Source organism: Colobus angolensis, unplaced genomic scaffold, assembly GCF_000951035.1.
Source record: "Colobus angolensis palliatus isolate OR3802 unplaced genomic scaffold, Cang.pa_1.0 Scaffold41, whole genome shotgun sequence".
In the NCBI taxonomy this organism is placed as follows: domain Eukaryota; kingdom Metazoa; phylum Chordata; class Mammalia; order Primates; family Cercopithecidae; genus Colobus; species Colobus angolensis.
Genome location: NW_012117488.1, coordinates 540,516 through 559,497, shown reverse-complemented (window position 1 = coordinate 559,497; position 18,982 = coordinate 540,516).

The following is an 18,982-nucleotide window of genomic DNA, read 5'->3' as shown; positions in this document are numbered from 1 at the left end:
GTGTTGTAATATCAGAGACAGTAGCTGTGTGAAAATCTGTGGCAATGACACATAGAGCCATTCTCAAAACTGAAGCCCTCTTCCTGCCTTCATGAGTTTTAACGAATGTTTTCTGGAACACCTCCTTCTCCCTCAGCCCTCATCCATAGGAAGCAAAATTTGTTTTTCTTTTCCTGGCTGGCACTTCCAGCATATCCACTGTATTGAGTCTGAAATTGCTTTCACAGAAGTCTCCTTTCTAACAACCCCTAGTGCTAGTTCTAGAATCTCTGATGTTCTTTTAGAAATTAGATTATCTTTGACCTGTCCAGCTTATCAAATCTCTCATCATGTTCTTGTTCAATTTATCTTTTTTTCTCACCCACACTACTGCTATCAACCTGAAGGACCTGTTATAAGATTAACATTTACCTTTTATAGACATAAAAAGCCCTTTCCTATAGTAGGAGGTGGCAATATCCAACAGAGGTACAACTGTATTTATCATAGTAAGACCTTGGGTCACAGATTCTTAAATTACAATCTTGGTCTTCATAATCCTTGATAATATTGATTCTCTCTAAGCTATCAATATGAAAATGCTTTATTTACTAAAATTAGTTAGGCCAAAGCCCTAGGATAGATGTCTAGTAAAAGGAATCTACTCACTTAAAAGCATATAGGATTTACAATTCTTAAGTAAAATCTCCCCAACAAAGTTATATATTTTCTTTAGAACCAAACAGATAAATGCTTCAGATATGACTCCTAAAGGACCACTGGGGTTTGTTCATTAAGTTGAGGCCAGTCTGACAAAATCACTCAGCTTTATCTTTTTTTTTTTTTTTTTTTTTTGAGACGGAGTCTCGCTGTGTCGCCCAGGCTGGAGTGCAGTGGCGCAATCTCGGCTCACTGCAAGCTCCGCCTCCCGGGTTCACGCCATTCTACCCGCCTCAGCCTCCGAGTAGCTGGGACTACAGGCGCCCGCCACCTCGCCCGGCTAGTTTTTTGTATTTTTAGTAGAGACGGGGTTTCACCATGTTAGCCAGGATGGTCTTGATCTCCTGACCTTGTGATCCACCCGGCTCGGTCTCCCAAAGTGCTGGGATTACAGGCTTGAGCCACCGCGCCCGGCCAGCTTTATCTTTTTTTAAGAAATAAAACCTCCATAATGGAAAGTAATCACTTGGGAAATGGTTGGATTTTCATTCCATCATGGTAGTTTTGTAGGTGAATTCTTTTTTTAATTATTATTTTAGTAATTTCATATTAACATTAGTTCCTTTTGTAGAGACTGGACCTTTCAGTGTAAACTAATAACATTTCAACTTTTTGGTACTGGAATGTAATTAAGAGAAGTGGGGGTTCAGAAAGGTAGAACTATAATGGGGAAAGGGGTATAACTATATGGCTGAAAAAAAACTTGCCTGCTCTTTACAATAGGAATTTTAAACTATCTCTGACAAAAGGTTAACTTTTAAGAATGAACACCAAAAAAATCAATCAAACAAAAACCAATAAATAACAAATACTAACAACTCCTCTCTAGGTATGGTGATAAACTCTACAATTTTACCCAGAAAAGGGTTAACACAATCACAGTAATCCCTTGCCAGTGACTGTTTAGGAGGGGCCATGTCTACTGTGTCTGCCAATGACAATATGGGAGAGGTCAGCCAACGTTATTCTCGTTTTTCCTTGCTCTTAAAACTTAAAAATTGATTTTGAGGATTTACTGTTTAAAATTTTCTAAATCAAGTTATAAAACATCCACGCTAAATGTTTAACTGCATTTCTTCCTCTCCCAAAGGATAAATGTAACAAAGAATATAAGATAAATACAAGAAAGGAGTGACAAATAAATAATGGATTACAGGCAATTATTTAAGAAAGAAGTTCCCTAGGGATATATCAGATTAGGGTCTATAGAAAACAACTCCAATTGAAGGGTTTTAAAATTATGTCATTGGTAGGGGGTAGCCCTTTGATAGAAAGCACAGGTGCCTGATTTAAAAAAAAAAAAAAATCTACCACCTATTGCCACCACAGATTCCAAAGTAGCAATCGCAGAAGCAGCAATTCAGACAAAGAAGTCTTGTTGGTTACCAATCTGATTTAGTTCCAGGATTCTTTCTTTCTGGACTAGAGATCAGGGTGAAGAGTCTTCTCTATCACTTCTTTTCCTGGGACCCCACTCTGGTTCTCGTTTGGTCTATGATGTGGTAGGGATAGGATGAGGTAGAGTTTATGCTTTTATCAGAGAGGCAGTGTTGAGCTGAACTTACATGAGAGGTAAGAGAGAAATGCAAAGCATGAAGAAACCAGAAAGCACTAAGGTTACAAGACAGAAAGAACGCTCAGCCTAGAAGCAATCACTTTTAACCTTCTGATAACATGAAAAACTCCACCTTATAACAAACACAATGCCCAACAGTCAGGACCTATTAGCCCTACTCCTCATGAGGAACGAGGACTGGAGTAGGGTATACTCACTCTTGGGAACCTGAGTGTACTGCTAGCTGCCTGCAGAACTGACGTTTAAAACACATTTTGCTTGAGATCCTAATAGTAAAGGGCATAGGCTCTGATGCCAGACCACCTGGATTTTTAATTTCGCTTACTACTGATCAGTTACTGAGAAAGTTGGTCTTTATGCCTCATTTTTCTCATTGTAAAAATGCTATTTTCTACTTCATTGGACTGCTGTGAGAATAAAGATTAATATATGTAAAATATTTGGAATGATGTCTGACACACAGCCAAGTACTCAATAAATATTACCTATAATTATGTTATCACTATATCATAATGATATCTGGTTATGGCAAGAAGATTTGCTTTAAAAGGAAAAACAGAAATGATTGAGAAGGCAGGGGTCAAAAAAAAGGTTTTTTGTTTTAAGATGGAGGAAAATAAGTGTGGAGAATGGTTTAACTGGGGTTGGGATTTTGCCAAGAGAGCACAGAAAGTGAGAGGGACAAGGGAAGAGGATTATAAGAGAGTAATCTTGATGACAGACTGATGAATATAATTTGGGTAAGGAAGGGAAAACATGGAGGGAGTGGATGGCAGCTGAGAGTCAGTGAAAAGGTAGTAACATCAATGGACTGTTACGCCCTGGTGATGTGGAAGAATTACTGGAGTCAGGGTATAAGAGAGAGTAAAATCAGAAGGATAAGAAGTGGTAGTTCAGACAGTAGGAATATTGAAACTGAGAAAAACAGGCTGCAGTTTCATGAAGACAGACAAGGTTTAGAGCATGATCATGAGAGTATGAGGCCAAGAAAGGGTGAAGGCTAAGTCTGTCAGAGACATCCTATGATCTTACATTTCTTACAATGACACAGAGGCCCTATATGACCAACTCCAAATTACTTCTCTGACTCTATCTCCCACTTTTCCACTTGTTTCTCTCCAGCCACAGCGGCCTTCTTCCTGTTCCTTCAGAACACCAACCATGCTCCTTTGCACTTACTTTCTAGAGCCCAATACTTTTCCCCAAGATAATTATACTGCTAATTACATTACCTTCTTTGGCAATTTGCTTTAATGTCACTTTCTCTTGGATGATAAAAATCTCAAGATTTAGAATGGGGTAGTGTTGTAGAGAGCAACCGGGAGCTAAAAACGTTCAAGGCTTTGGTATACTGGGGAATTGTCAGTGGTATAGTCTGAAAGCACAAGCTTCAAAGCTGAGGATTTTTAAAGAAGAGGAAGAAGAGTTTAGAAATAATAATGAAGGGTAAATACTATCAGAACTTTCTTCCCTCGCACACGAATTAAATTAAATTTACTGTTGTGTCAGCATTACCATTTAGAACCCTTTGGTTTTAGCAGTAACTATGTAGGAAAGCGATTTCCTTTTAAACTGTGTGGGCCCAACACCACACATCAGACTGTATACTAAAGTTCCCAATCACCAATTCAAATAGCCACATTAGCTTTAGTCTTAGAGAGAAAAGGGCTGGGGCAATGGCTCATGCCTATAATCCCAGCACTTTGGAGGGCTGAGGAAGGAGGATTGCTTGAGGCCAGGAGTTCGAGATCAGCCTGGGCAACATGGTGAGACCCTGTCTCTAAAAAAATTTAAAAATTAGCCAGGAGTGGTGGCACATGGCTGTAGGCCCAGCTACTCAGGAGGTCGAGTTGGGAGGATCACTTGAGCTCAGGAGTTCGAGGCTGCAGTTAGCTATGACCACGCTGCACGCAGCACTCCAACCTGGGTGACAGAGTGAGACCTTGTCAAAAAAAAAAGAAAGAAAGAAAAAAGGAAGGGAGGGAGGGAGAAGGGCAAGGGCAAGGGGATTTGCCTGCCCTATCAGAAGAGAAAATATGACACTAACAGATGTCTAACAGAGACAATAGACTTTTAACGTTATACATGAGCAAATACCAGTTCCATCTTCCTAGTAAATGGCCCTAAGTCTTCATTGTATTGGCCTCCTAGGTGAGAAGAGGGCCCATGAAGCTATGATCTGTGATGTACAGACTTAAACATATTATACAAAATATTAGGAGGGTCTGCAAAAACCATGTTCACATGATATCATTCACCTTTGGTAAGCAATGTTTTAGTTCTGAAATGGTACCATAACAAGTATTTCAAATTAGCAGCTTGGTTACCACCTTAAGCAAAGAGAAATGAATAGCAGTAAACGTCACCTTCTAAAAACAAACACAAAAAGCAGAATGCAGAATACACAACTTAAATCATAGGGTAAAAAACGTGTTCATTTAAATCATTTTATGTTTTAGGTTAACATATTACAAAAATACTTTTCCTCCTTATCTTTTTCTATGTACCTCATAAAAAATACATATCTAGTGGTTGTAGAGTAGAAAGACAGCATTGTTGTGATACTCTGAAAGGACTTAAAAAAGTTAAGTGCAGAAAAAAAATAGAGGATTTGAGGCAGCTAAAAAAGAACACTTTCGAAGCACAACTACCATGTCTTATGACTTCACTTTACAGTGCTTTAGGAAAATAATGTATCACTATTATTTACATGAACAATTCTTTAATCAATTAATGGACATAAAGAAAAAATTTAAATCTATAATAGGGTTGGAGAAAATAGTAAATTTTGATTAATAAAAAATTATAATAACTGAAGAAACAGAAGGCAAAGGAAATCTAATTAAATAAGGAAATTAGTCCAAACCATGCATAGGAAGATTGCTACAACAGGTGGTAAGGGCTCTGGAGGCTGGGGTCCTCTTAGTTCAGACATGGCAAGGCCATGACATTGCTCTACAAAACCAAAAAAAGAAACAGCCTCCATTTCTAGAAAACTCATTATGTATATGTTGTACTCTTTCCCTACAATCACCAGAAACAGGCCGAAGTAATGTAACATTTGCAGAAAGTCTAGCAAGGAACCTAAAACATGAGTAAACAAGCACGAATCACCAAATATGTGAGGAAAACCTACACCATAAAATAAGGTCATCAAACTAAAAAAAAAGAGTTAACTCCAAGAAAATATTCAATAGTGTAAAGAGACTTAAAAACATATGATTAATTCCTGAGGGCCAAGAGGAAATCGTATCCATAAAACAAAATGGGTCCTTAAGAAAAACAATTAAAGATCTTAGATATAGAAAGTGTTGAGTGCCAATAAACAAACAAACCAAAACATCAAACCCCAAAACAACTCATCAGATAGCTGATTAGCAGAATGCACAGAGCTTCAGAGTCAACCTGTGTTGGAAGACTGAGCTAAGGAATTCTCCCACAGGACAGCGCAATAAAAACTGAGAGAGACATAGAGGATAGATGTATAAGTCCTAATATACACCCGAAAGAAGTGCCACAAGGACAGAACAGAAATAATTAAGGGAAACAAGAAATGATAAAAATAAGTATCCCACAACTGAAAACAGACATTGGTCCTCAAAATTGAGAATGCCTACAAAGTATTGATTGATCAGGATGAAGGAAAAATAAAGACACATCTTGGTGAACTTTCAGAACATTAAGGATAAAAAGATAATCTTACAATTTTCATGGGGGAGGGTGGGAGATTGACAAAGAAATTAGACCAGATTGGCACCAGACTATCCACAATACTAGATATAAGACAATGGAACAATCTTCAGAGGCCTAGGGGAAAATCTATTCTACCCCCAAACTAGAAGTACATTTTCAGATGTATAAAGATTCAGAGAGCATACCACCCATAAGGTTACAAGCCCTTTGTGAAAAAAGCTCCTTGAGGTTGTATTCTAACTATTCTAAGAGTAAATTATGTATAAAAAATCATGGAGGGTGAATTTAAGAATTAAATTACAAAATACTGATTAAAAACTAATATGGAAGTATAAAAGGTAAACCCATTGAGACAAAATGTAGACTGGTGGTTACCAGTGGTTGGGGGTAGGGGAAAATGGGGAGCAAGTGCTTCCTATGTACAGGGTTTCTTTTTGGGGTAATGAAAACATTTTGGAACTAGGTAGAAGTGACTGTTGGACAACAGTGTGAATGCACTAAATGTCATTAGATTTTTTACTTTAAAATGGTTAATTCTGTTATATCAATTTTACCACAATCTGCAAAAATGTTCCATAAAAATAGTAACTAGTTCAGCTTGGAACTCAAACTGCATATCAATTTTCCTTGAGGCAACCACTACACTTCAGTATGCAGCAGAAATGCTATATGCATTTTTCCCATTTCTTCACACAGAATATTAAGTAATAAAGAGTCAAGACTTAAAGTTAATAAATAAAAAAATAATATGGAAGCCAAATTTCAAGTGATCAAAAGGAAAAAAAGGTTGCTGAATGTGAGGGAAGTAAAGCATACTAAAGTTCTTGTGTTGTTGGAGAAAAAAGATAAAATGCATGGGTGATTTCAACACAGGTTCCCTTTCCTCTACTCTTCTCCTAAGCCAGATGGTGACTGGGACTTGTAGTAGCTGGTGTAGATGTGTATGAGGCTTGGGGCTCTGTTGGGGTCCTATTAGAGAAAAGAGAACCAGTATGCAACTTTCTTCTCCAAGTGTTGGAAGCTCAGTGTGGAGGACCAGAAGATGCACCTCAGGAGAGACTGAGTATCAGGAATTTGTAGGCTCCAGGGAAGAAGGTCAATTCTGGCCCACAAGTAAGTGTATTATCTGTTTTTGAAAGAATAAGTGGACTGAGTCCCCCCTATCTTGAGACCCAGAGATTATCTCCCAGAGAGCTCAGGGTGATAGTGGACCAGACACATCCTTCAGGTACTTCAACAGGAACTGCCGCTTCACTATCTACTGCTTGGAAGATTACTAACATGTAGGACACCACAACAAGCATACCAGAACTCAACGAGCTGAAAAAGAAAAACAACCCATTTAAAGAGTCCCAGCAATGAAAGGAAAATGAACAGAGTAATCAGAATACACCTTTAGTAAAATAGAAATGCTAGAGAAGAAAGATGAAAACATGAATAAAAATAAGAGCATTTAAGGTGATTCACGTGCAGCACATACACATACACACACAACTTCCAAAAGTTTAGTAACGTTATTTTTTAAATAGATTTTTAAATGAGAGCTATGCATGGTGGCTTGATTTCAGCTACTTGGGAGGCAGAGGTGGGAGGATCACTTGGGCCCAGGAGTTCAAGGCTGCAGTGAGCTATGATCCTGCCACTGCACTCCAGCCTGGGTGACAGAGCGAAACCTTGTCTCTTAAAAAAAAACAAACAAAAAAATTTAAATGATAAGTTTTAAAAGGAGGATGGTCACTAAGCACAAGAAATATCTCTAAGTACAAAGCAAACATATGTAAATGGAAACCGTGAGGGGAAAAGATTTAAATAATAGATCAAAGAAATCTAACACACAATGGGAGTTCTAGAAGGAGACAAAGGAATAAATGAAAAAAATAAAATTTTTGGCAGGTAATAGTAGAAAATTTTACCTGAGTTAGAGAAAGACTGAAATCTACTCAGTAAGTCCCAAGCTGTACATTTAGACATGCTTGGTAAAGTTCCTGAACTCTAAACAGAAGATCTTATAAACATCCAGGCAGAAAGAAGTTACTTATAAGGAAAGAGGTTAGACCGGCAATGAAATAGCGAGTCTATCCACCCTGAGACAAAAAGCATCTATCCACCTGGAGAGAATGGACTGCCTCCAGTGATCTTTTACCTGGTCAATTAATTATTCATCTTTCAGGGCAAAAGAAAAGTAACTAGAAAAGAGGCCTCAAGATGGAATTAGAGAAAAGGAAACACTGGTTACTCATGCAAATTTAAATTTAATTGGAAAGGGATATATTACTTAGGATTATGACAATAAGGACTCAAAATTTAGAAGGGTAGTAAAATCATTCTGAAGATCTCACGGTGACAGCAGTGAAGGAGGTAAGTATATTCTAAAGAAGGACAGGGAACTTGTTCTGCCATTATTAGAATATAGTATTAACTCTGCAATCAAATAAATATGGTATTAAGAAAAAGACAAAAAGAACAGTTGAACAGAATAGAGATTCCAGATGCAGATCCTAGGTTACACAAGAATTTGGTATGTGACAAAGTTGTTCAATTCTGTTAGACAAAGAAAAACTGTTTAATAAGTGGTGTTGATATCCATTTTTTGGTATAAGAAATGGACTCCCACACAATACTGTAAAAGCAAATTCCAAATGGATTAAAAACAATTTAAAAAAATCTAGAAAACTACATGTATTATCTAAGGAAAGAGGTATTTCTGTCCTGTATTATTCTATACAAATATATGCATAAAAATTAACCAAAACCTCCTCAATCAATCCAATAGAAGTTGAAAAAGGAATCATTAAGAAAGCACAATACATAGAAAACATAGTATGATAAGAATAAGTGTAAACATATGCACAAAAATAGGAATGGTTATATTTACCTACTCATCTTAACTTGGGTGAAATAATAAGAAAATCTAGCTCTACATCCAAAATAAACTGACATTAGGAAAGAAGAAAAAAAGATACTCCTCCTTTTTTTTTTGTATTTGAAAAACTGAACAATCTACCAAGTACATGTAACAGCAACAACCTCTATATACTTAAAAACAATGGGTAAAAATAAACTGAGGTTTAGGAGAAACGATACAATAACAATCACACTGAGACCCTAAACTATCTTTCACAGAATCTGACAAATTATGTAGAAAATAGAGAGTAGGCTGGACATGGTGGCTCGCGCCTGTAATCCTAGGGGAGGCCGAGGTGGGTGGATCACCTGAGGTCAGGAGTTCAAGACCAGCTTTGCCAACCAGCTTTGCAAAACTCCATCTCTACTAAAAAATACAAAAATTAGCCACACACAGTGGCGGGCACCTGTAATCCCAGGTACTTGGGAGGCTGAGGCAGAAGAATTGCTTGAACCCAGGAGGTGAAGGTTGCAGTGAGCCGAGACTGTGACACTGCACTCCAGCCTGGGCAACAGAGTGAGACTCCATCTCAAATTAAAAAAAAAAAAAGAAAAAAAGAAAGAAAGAAAATATAATTAAAACAGCATCACTTAAATCCAGACTATATATATAAATTATAACACATGAAACACTACCAACAAGTAATTATAGATCTTAGACCACAGAAAAAATTTCAACAAATTCCCAAAAGGTAGAAATTGGTTAAAAAGTAAATCAAAGTTGAAATATAATGTAAAATGTAAACAACAATAGCTCTAGTATATCTACACCTGTGGGATATCAAATTGATATGGATAGAAAAACATGTAGCCTTACATGTAATTACTAGAAAACCAGAAAGGTGGGAAATAAAATGTAGGTTTTGGAAGGTAGAAGAGTTAATAAATAAAATACCAAGAGTAAGTTCTTGTAAAGACTTAAAACAAACACCCCAGAAAAAACCTTCAGTAAGTTTAATTAAGGAAAAAGAGAAGAAAACATCAGTAAATGAGGAAATGACAGATACAGAAATTAAAAAACTTTTAAGAGGATATTATCTAGAAGTTATTCCAAAATTTTGGAAAATCTAGAACAGATAGATACACTCTTCTAGGAAAGTATAACCAAAATTGACTCAAAAAGAAGAAAAGCACACCAACAACCTATAATTATAGAAGACATAGTAAACTTATCCAAAATACTGATCTCTCAAAAGGTGACAGACTTAGATGAGTTTATGGATGGGTACCATCAAATCTTTAAGAAGACAATATTGTCCATGATATGAAAACCCTGTCAAAGCATAGACAAATTTAAATTTCCTAATTCATTTTCTTAGGCTAGTCCAACTTAGATTCCAGACAAGTAAAGCAGAAGAAAGATACAGGCCAATATTATTAATAAACATATATGAAAAAAATTCCTCAATGAAATACGGATTGAGTATCCCTTATCTGAAATGCTTAAGAACAGAAGTGTTTCAGATTTTGGATTTCTTTGGGTTTTGAAATATTTTGCATATATTCGATATATGCAAATATTCTATATTAGATATGCAAATATTTCAAAACCCAAAGAAATTATTAGGTTATATACACAATCCTTATATTATTTACATAATATATTGGGGATGTGATCCAAGTATAAACACAACATTCATTTGTTTCATATACACCTTATACACAGTCTGATGGTAATTTTATACAGTATATTAAATTTTGTGCATGAAACAAAGTTTTGACTGTTTTAACTGTGACTTGTCACATGAGGTCAGGTGCGGAATTTTCCATTTGTGGCATCATGTCAACACTCAAGGGAATGACTCAAGGATTTTGGAGCATTTTGGATTTTCAGATTAGGGATACTCAACCTGCAGAAACAAATCAATTGTACAGTATTAACCAACACATCATGACTACAAAAAGGCATTTAAGGATGACCTAATGTTTAAAAGCCTATTAACGTATTTTATTAGTATCAACCGATTAAAGAAGAAAAAACTCACATGGCAATCGCAGCAACAGTTAATCCTTACTAAAATCGATGTTTCCTTTGTTATTTAAAACAAAAACATGCAAAAACTCTTATCCAACAAGAAATAAACTCTTTTCAACTCAACAAACTGTCTACAAGAAACTTTAAGCAAAATTACATTCAATAATGACAGCAGTATCCTTGTTATAATCTGAAGCAAGAGAGAAATACCTGCTAATATATTGCTAATATTGTACTGGGGATCCTTTGTAGTATAAGAACACAAGAAAAAGAACAAGAATAAAATTGGAAAGCAAGAGATAAATGTCATATTTTTGAGAATATTGGCTACTTAGAAATTTCAAGAGAACTGACTGAAAAAAATATTAGGATATGAGTTCAGCATGAGATTGAATTAATTCCTTTGTATCAATAATGAATTAGAAAATTCTGGTATAAAACCCCTCTTTGGCAACAAAAACAAAAACTAAGATACATAAAAATAAATTTTAAAAGAAATGTGCGGTTCTCTATAAAGAAAACTATAGGACTTTCCCATAGGACATAAAAGACAAAGATAAATGGAAAAACATATCATATTCCTAAGAGAGAAGACATATTATCCCATTTTCCACAAATTACAGTGTACTTCTAAGCCAAATCTCAGGATGTTCCCAAATTTGACAAACAAATTCTAAAATATATGTGGAAGAGAAAAACGCAGTGCTTTAAAATAGCTAATTCACAGGCTGCGCGCAGTGGCTCATGTCTGTATTCTGAGCACTTTGGGAGATCGAAGAGGGTGGATCACTTGAGATCAGGAGTTTGAAACCAACTTGGCCGATATGGTGAAACCCTGTCTCTACTAAAAATACAAAAATTAGCTGGGTATGGTGGTGGGCGCCTGTAATCCCAGCACTTTGGGAGGCTGAGATGGGTGGATCACCTGAGGTCAGGAGTTTGAAACCAACTTGGCCAACATGGTAAAACCCCATCTCTACTGAAAATGCAAAAATTAGCTGGGCATGGTGGTGGAAGCCTGTAATCCCAGCTACTCAGGAGGTTCAGGCACAAGAATCGCTTGAACCTGGGAGGCGGAGGTTGCAGTGAGCTGAGATCGCGCCATTGCACTCCAGCTTGGATGACAGAGTAAGACTCTGACTCGGGGGGAAAAAAAAACCACACACACACACACATAGCATATGATTTCAAATTCTGATCCTTTCAGAGCCTCAGTGATTTCATTCATACAAACAACTCCCTATTTTCCCTCCATTTTCACAAATGTGGCAAATTCACTTATGCAATAAATGTGAGCTACCACTAAATTCAACAGCCACCAACAAAATCTCAAGCCACCTTAACCTCTTCACTGGACAGGCAAGGGCTGGAGGCATAGCCACTGTTCTCAAACACCCAACACGTCACTTTACGACGTACTCCAAAAGCATTAAGAAATGAAAGCCAGGCTCAGTGGCTCACGCCTGTAATCCCAGCTACTCAGGAGGCTGAGTCACAAGAATCGCTTGAACCCAGAAGGCGGAAGTTGCAGTGAGCCAAGATCGTGCCACTGCACTCTAGCCTAAGCGACAGAGCAAGATTCAGTCTCAAAAAAAACAAAAAACCAACAAAAAAAACCTCATTCATTCGGTAAATACTGGATGCATGCTATATACCAGTACTCATCTACACTAGAAGTGAACAAAACATTCAAAATCCCCAATCTCAGAAAATTTATAATGATTTATTAAAATGCTGGATTAATAAAAACAAAACCTTCATACAGGCATCAAAGAACTAACATGACAGTGAAGCATTACTGAGCCAAAAATCCAAAAGACACTCCTCCACAGAGTTCACAGGAAAAAAAAAAAAATCTTAAAGAAGACAAGAAACCCAGTGAGGCCATGCAGTAGGGATATCTTTTAGTTTCGCCCGGGGGGAAATGTCTGATCTCAATAAATAGCTATAAAACTAAATTGCACTTTCAATGGCCTCATGGGGCTAGAAGAACAAAACTATACCCACCGGGCAAAAGGTGAACCAGTTGTAAAACCAGACTTCCCATGAGATAGCTCTTATAGCCTGACTTTGGGTCATCTGAGTAGGCCAGGTAAAATGCAAGACGTGAACTTGGATTAAGGTGTTCTGAACTAGTAGCACTCCTAGACACCTGGCAGAATTAAATGAAAATCCTATGGGAGAAGATACTGTCCTAGGCCTGAAAATGGTTCTATAATAGATTTCAAATACAATGCCCACTATATAGTCAAACATATGGGCATATAAGAAAACAAGACGCCATGAACAAGCAGAAAAAAGGAACTACTAACACAGTCTGACCCACAATTATTTCAGAGTCCCAGAACTATCAAATACAGAATACAAAAATAACTATCTGGGTCATATTCTAAGAAACAAAAGCCAAGCTAGGGTACTAAAAACAATAAAAAGTGTATCTGAAAAAAAGCCAACGGAAATTCTAGATCTGAATAATAGTATAACTAAAGTAACAGTCACTGAGAAAATCAGGGAAAGAAACTAGAATGCAGCACAGAGAGACAAAGAGAAACAGAGAAGACAAAAAACCTAGAAAGCACAGTGAGAAGGATTTAACACAGAGAGTCCCAAAAGAACAAGAGAGAGAAAATGGGGCAGAAAAAAACAGTTGATAGATAGATAACAGCCAGGAAATTTCCAGAATCCCAGCAGAGATTTCAAACTGGACAACAAAAAATTCCCACAGATACATTAGAGGAAAACTTTAAAAACTCGAGATAAATATAAGTATCTAAAAATCACCCAGAAAATACAGAACAGATTATTTTAAGATGAGTAACAACTGAACTTGCAAGAACAAGGCAGAAAATGATAGAATAGCCTCAATATGTGAGGAAAAAATAACTATCAATATAGAATTCCATACCCAGTAAAAATATCATTCTAGAACTGAGTATCAATACTAACTAAAACATCAAATAAACCCTAAACAGTGGGAAAAAAAAATTAACCAAATAAAGGCATCATCAGACAAACAAAAGCCAAGAATATGTGCCATAAAATGACTAAAAAATATAAAAGGATTCATTGGAAGTCACCATAAAGCAAGTGAAAAGTACAGCCACAAAGTAGAGGATATCTGCAACACATACAACCTAAGGATTAATGGAATTCCTAAGAGTCAATATGGAAAAAGACAGACACTCCAATAGAAAAAAATGGGTGATTAGTAAAGGCATTTTTCAAAAGAGAAACACACGTGGCCAATAAACATAAGAAAGGATAATCAGCCTTATAGTAATCAGGAAAATGTAAATTAAGTTCACAATGAAATATTTATATGCACTATCGAGTAAAAATTTAAGTCTGACAGTATTAGTGAGGATACAGAGGAACAAGAACCCTGACACACTTCTGGGAGTAAAAACATGTACAATCATTTTTTAGAAAAGTTTCGCTTTATCTAAGAAGCAGAAACTATATAGTCTATGACTAAAAAATCCCACTCCTTGGCATGCACCTTAAGAGAAACCTACAGATGTTCATCAAGAGACATAACAAAAGTGTTCATAGCTCCATTGCTTTTAAAAGTCATAAGCTGGAAACAACCCAAATGTCTATCAAGAACCAAAATGGATAATTAAATGTGGCATATCTATATAATAATATACAACAATGAAAATGAATAAACTAAAGTTACTAACAAAAACAGAGATGAACTTCAATGACAGTATTAAGCAAAAGCAACAGGTCACAAAAGAGGACACACAGTGTAATTCCATTTCTATGAAATACAAAAACAGGACAAAGCAGACTGCATGCTTTCTAAGAGGTCAAACTATTAAGAATGATAAACAAATGATTATTAGAAAAGTCAGAATAATGGTAAACAGAGAAAGATAATTTAATTGGGGATGCTGGCAATGTTCTACATCTCGTCTTTAGGGTAATTAAGGTTATTTCAGAGTAACATATTTACGTACTTTATCTCACAATAAAGCCAATTTGGTAAGTGGCAATTTGTTCATACTTTAAACATTTTGAGTATTTATAATATTTAAGAATTATCTGGTCTATTAGCCTAACAGTTCAGCCTTCTAAATCAAATCTAAAAATGTGTAAATGAGTAATCAACATGGACTTGTACTAATCATTTTAAAGTAGAAATCTTATTAAGTTATCTGAGGCACTGAAATAGCCAAGATAATTCAACGTTCTACACATTAAGACTAATTTGTTCTATTTATAAAAGATATTAATGTACTTGAAAAGATTTTAAATCAGGGAACGGAGGTTCTTGAAATAGTAACTGAATATACTGAATTTAGAAATGCTTTTTTAAATGTTTTAAAAATTCTACTAAGGTTGTAAATGGGACTACACATTATCCAAAAGCTCCTTCAAAGTATTTGCTGAAATTTGATAAACTCATCAATAGAAAAAAACAAACAAAAAAACAACCCATGAGTTTGACCTCAGAAACTTAAGAAAGAACTAAATCTTTGGATTTATATCCTTAAGAAATCATCTTCTTAGAGCAAACTTCTAAATAATATTTCTCTACCAACTTGTTCAAAAGACACAAAACAATTCACATGTAATGCTATCTATTTTTCACATTATACAAAAGCAAACAAAAATACCTATGCCAGAAGATTTTTTTTTTTAATTCCCACACAACACCAATTTACATGATGGAAGATTTTGAGGGTTAATTTTAATTAAAATTTGTCTAGGATTATATTCAAAAACACAAACCACTTGACAGTTGATATGGCGACATACACTACTTTCAAAGAAGTTACTGTTTACTTTTTTGGGGGTAGGTGGGGGTCACAGAGCAATTAAGTGCTATGGAGCTCCCAGAAAAGTATATATAGACACACCATACAATTCAATAGTCAAAGATCTCTTGAAAAAGACTACAGGTTAAGGACACTTAAAACTCTCGATTATCTTGGTGGCCAATTGTGAAATCAGAGCTTAAGTTATTTTAGACATATTATCCAGCAAAATATAATTGTATGTATTATACTATAATTATATTCATTTGAAATCAGAAAGGTAATGTCTTTAAGAACAAAAGTTGACATTTTTTCATTTACCACTTAAAAATGAACACAATACTACTTTTTACATACTAAATAAGCAAAGTTTTGTTTTGTTTAGAAGAATATACTGGCAAGGATGAGAGGAACTGAAACCAGTCTCATATACTGAATTTGGGAGAATACAGTTATACAACCTTTCTGAACAACAATTGGGAAATGTATACATAAAGCCTCAACTGTCTGAGGAATATTCAACTCTTGATTAACTCTACTACTAGAAATTTATTCTAAGGAAATAATTTTGGATGTGTAGAATTTACAGCAAGAATGATCATCAAAAGCATTATTTATTTATTTATTTATTTTCTGAGACTGAGTCTTGCTCCATTGCCCAGACTAGAGTGCAATGGCACGATCTCAGCTCACTGCAACCTCCATCTTCCCGGTTAAAGTGATTCTCCTGCCTCAGCCTCCTGAGAAGCTGGGATTACAGGTGTCCACCACCACACCCAGTTAATTTTTGTATTTTTAGTAGAGACAGGGTTTCACCATGTTGGTCAGGCTGGTCTTGAACTCCTGACCTCAGGTGATCCACCCACCTCACCTCCCAAAGCACTGGGATTACAGGTGTGAGCCACCATGCCGGGCTGACAAAGGCATTCTTTATGATGCCCAATCCTGGAGACAATATAAAAAGAGCAATATGGAGGAGTAAATAATGTATAGGATAATGGAAAACTGTAAAAAATTTAAGTATATTTCAGATGAATATTTAGTGGCATGAAAATGCTCATGAATCTACTGCTAAAAGAATAAAGGGTCAATTTCTGCATAGCAAATTCTTCTTTATTTATTTATTTTAAAGGAAAAAGTCTACAAACAGAAAAACAAGACTAGAGGGGCATATGATGAATTTTTAATGTGGGGAATTATAAGTATTTTTTTCTTCTTATCTAAAATTTTAACAATAGATCAATAATTTATTAGATTATATGCACTCTTTGTTTACCTTGACTTTTGGCCTAATCTAAGAACCATGCAGTATGAGGAATCAATTCTGTAAATTTTATTATTACAGTTGTTGTTTGCCTAAACTATTAAAGGTATTTATTCAACAATTTGTGATAAGAAAAACCAAAGTTGTAGTAAAGGTATGGGCTACTGATGAAAGATCTATAATTAAATGTGGTTGGCCTTCAAAATAAGAAAACAAGTTCCCATTGTTGAAATAAATATGATAGCTATCTTCTGCAGTGGGGATGAAAGGTGATTCTAGTCTGTCATTTGAAATATCACAGATGAGGACTGGCTTCCGCCACATTCAAGGGTTAACATAAATTATGTGGTATTCAAACGTTAGTCTATACAACGCAGCACCCCAATTTAAAATTAATGGTAAAATAAGATATGTTATAATACATTCTGATCATAATTATATTGAAACAGTGAGATAGATAAGAGACATAAATATATCAAGCTATTTAAAAGTAGGTATCTGAGTGATACTATCACAGGTGATTTCCCCACTTTTTTTTGTTTTTCTAATATTTTTTAAATGGGCATAGATTACATTTTTTTTTTTTTAAGGAGACCAGGTCTCACTCTGTTGCCCCAGTATGGAGGGCAGTGGCATGGTCATAGCTCACTGTGTTCACCTTGAACTCCGGGGCTCAAGCAATCCTCCCACCTCAGCCTCTTGAGTAGCTGGGACTACTGGTGCACACCACTATGCCTTTAAAAAAAAAAAAAAAAAAAATTCTTTCATGGAGATGGGGTCTTGCTATGTTGCACAGGCTGATTTTGAACTCCTGGGTTCAAGTGATCCTTCTACCTTGGCCTCCAGAAGTGCTGGGATTACAGGCCTGAGCTACTGTGCCTGGTCTATTACATTTTCTTAGGAAAAACCCAGAGTGATCCTTTGGACTCCGTGTTCTAATTGCGCAGTCCTTGAAGAGTTACGAGTATGTCCTTTTAAAAAGTTTGTCTAGTAAATTACTGAGAAGCCATTATCTCCGCAACCTATAATTAAATAAGTAAAATTTAAAATACAGATATGAGTTATGCCACAGTTCTAATATACTAGAAATAAGTAGAGTGGAAAACAATACATAGAAGTTAACTTTTTTGTCCTGAAGCCACTAAATAAATCAACACTTCAGCCTGTAATTTTTTGTTGTTGTTGTTGAGACGGAGTCTTGCTCTGTCACCCAGTGAGCGCGGTCTCGGTTCACTGCAAGCTCTGCCTCCCTGTTCACGCCATTCTCCTGCCTCAGCCTCCCCAGCAGCTGGGACTACAGGAGCCCGCCGCCACGCCCGACTAATTTTTTTGTATTTTTAGTAGAGACAGGGTTTCACTGTGTTAGCCAGGATGGTCTCATCTCCTAACCTTGTGGTCCGCCCACCTCGGCCTCCCAAAGTGCTGGGATTACAGGCGTGAGTCACTGTGCCCGGCCCCGACTGGAATTTTTTAAAGCCCTAATTTAGCATTAGAAGCTCACATATCTCAGACAATGGAAAAAGAATTAAAAGAAAATTAGTCAATACTGAAGGATAAATCAGGTCATATGCTGACATAAAAATCTATCATGTAACTTGAGACAATATTTCACACTTTTCTTCTAGTGGGAACCAAGCGAAAATATACTTTCTAATTGCCAAATAAAAGATGAATTTTGAATGCTTCCTAAAGAATTCTTTAAATTTTGTAACCCTAATATCTTTACTATGAAAAATGCTCGGCCGGGCGCGGTGGCTCAAGCCTGTAATCCCAGCACTTTGGGAGGCCGAGATGGGCGGATCACGAGGTCAGGAGATCGAGACCATCCTGGCTAACACAGTGAAACCCCGTCTCTACTAAAAAAATACAAAAAAAAAAAAAAACGAGCCGGGCGAGGTGGCGGGCGCCTGCAGTCCCAGCTACTTGGGAGGCTGAGGCAGGAGAATGGCGTAAACCCGGGAGGCGGGGCTTGCAGTGAGCTGAGATCCGGCCACTGCACTCCAGCCTGGGCAACAGAGCAAGACTCCGTCCCAAAAAAAAAAAAAGAAAAATGCTCTTTGCTTAATTTACTTTTCAGGAGTCACTCTACTGTTTCTGACGTGAAATAC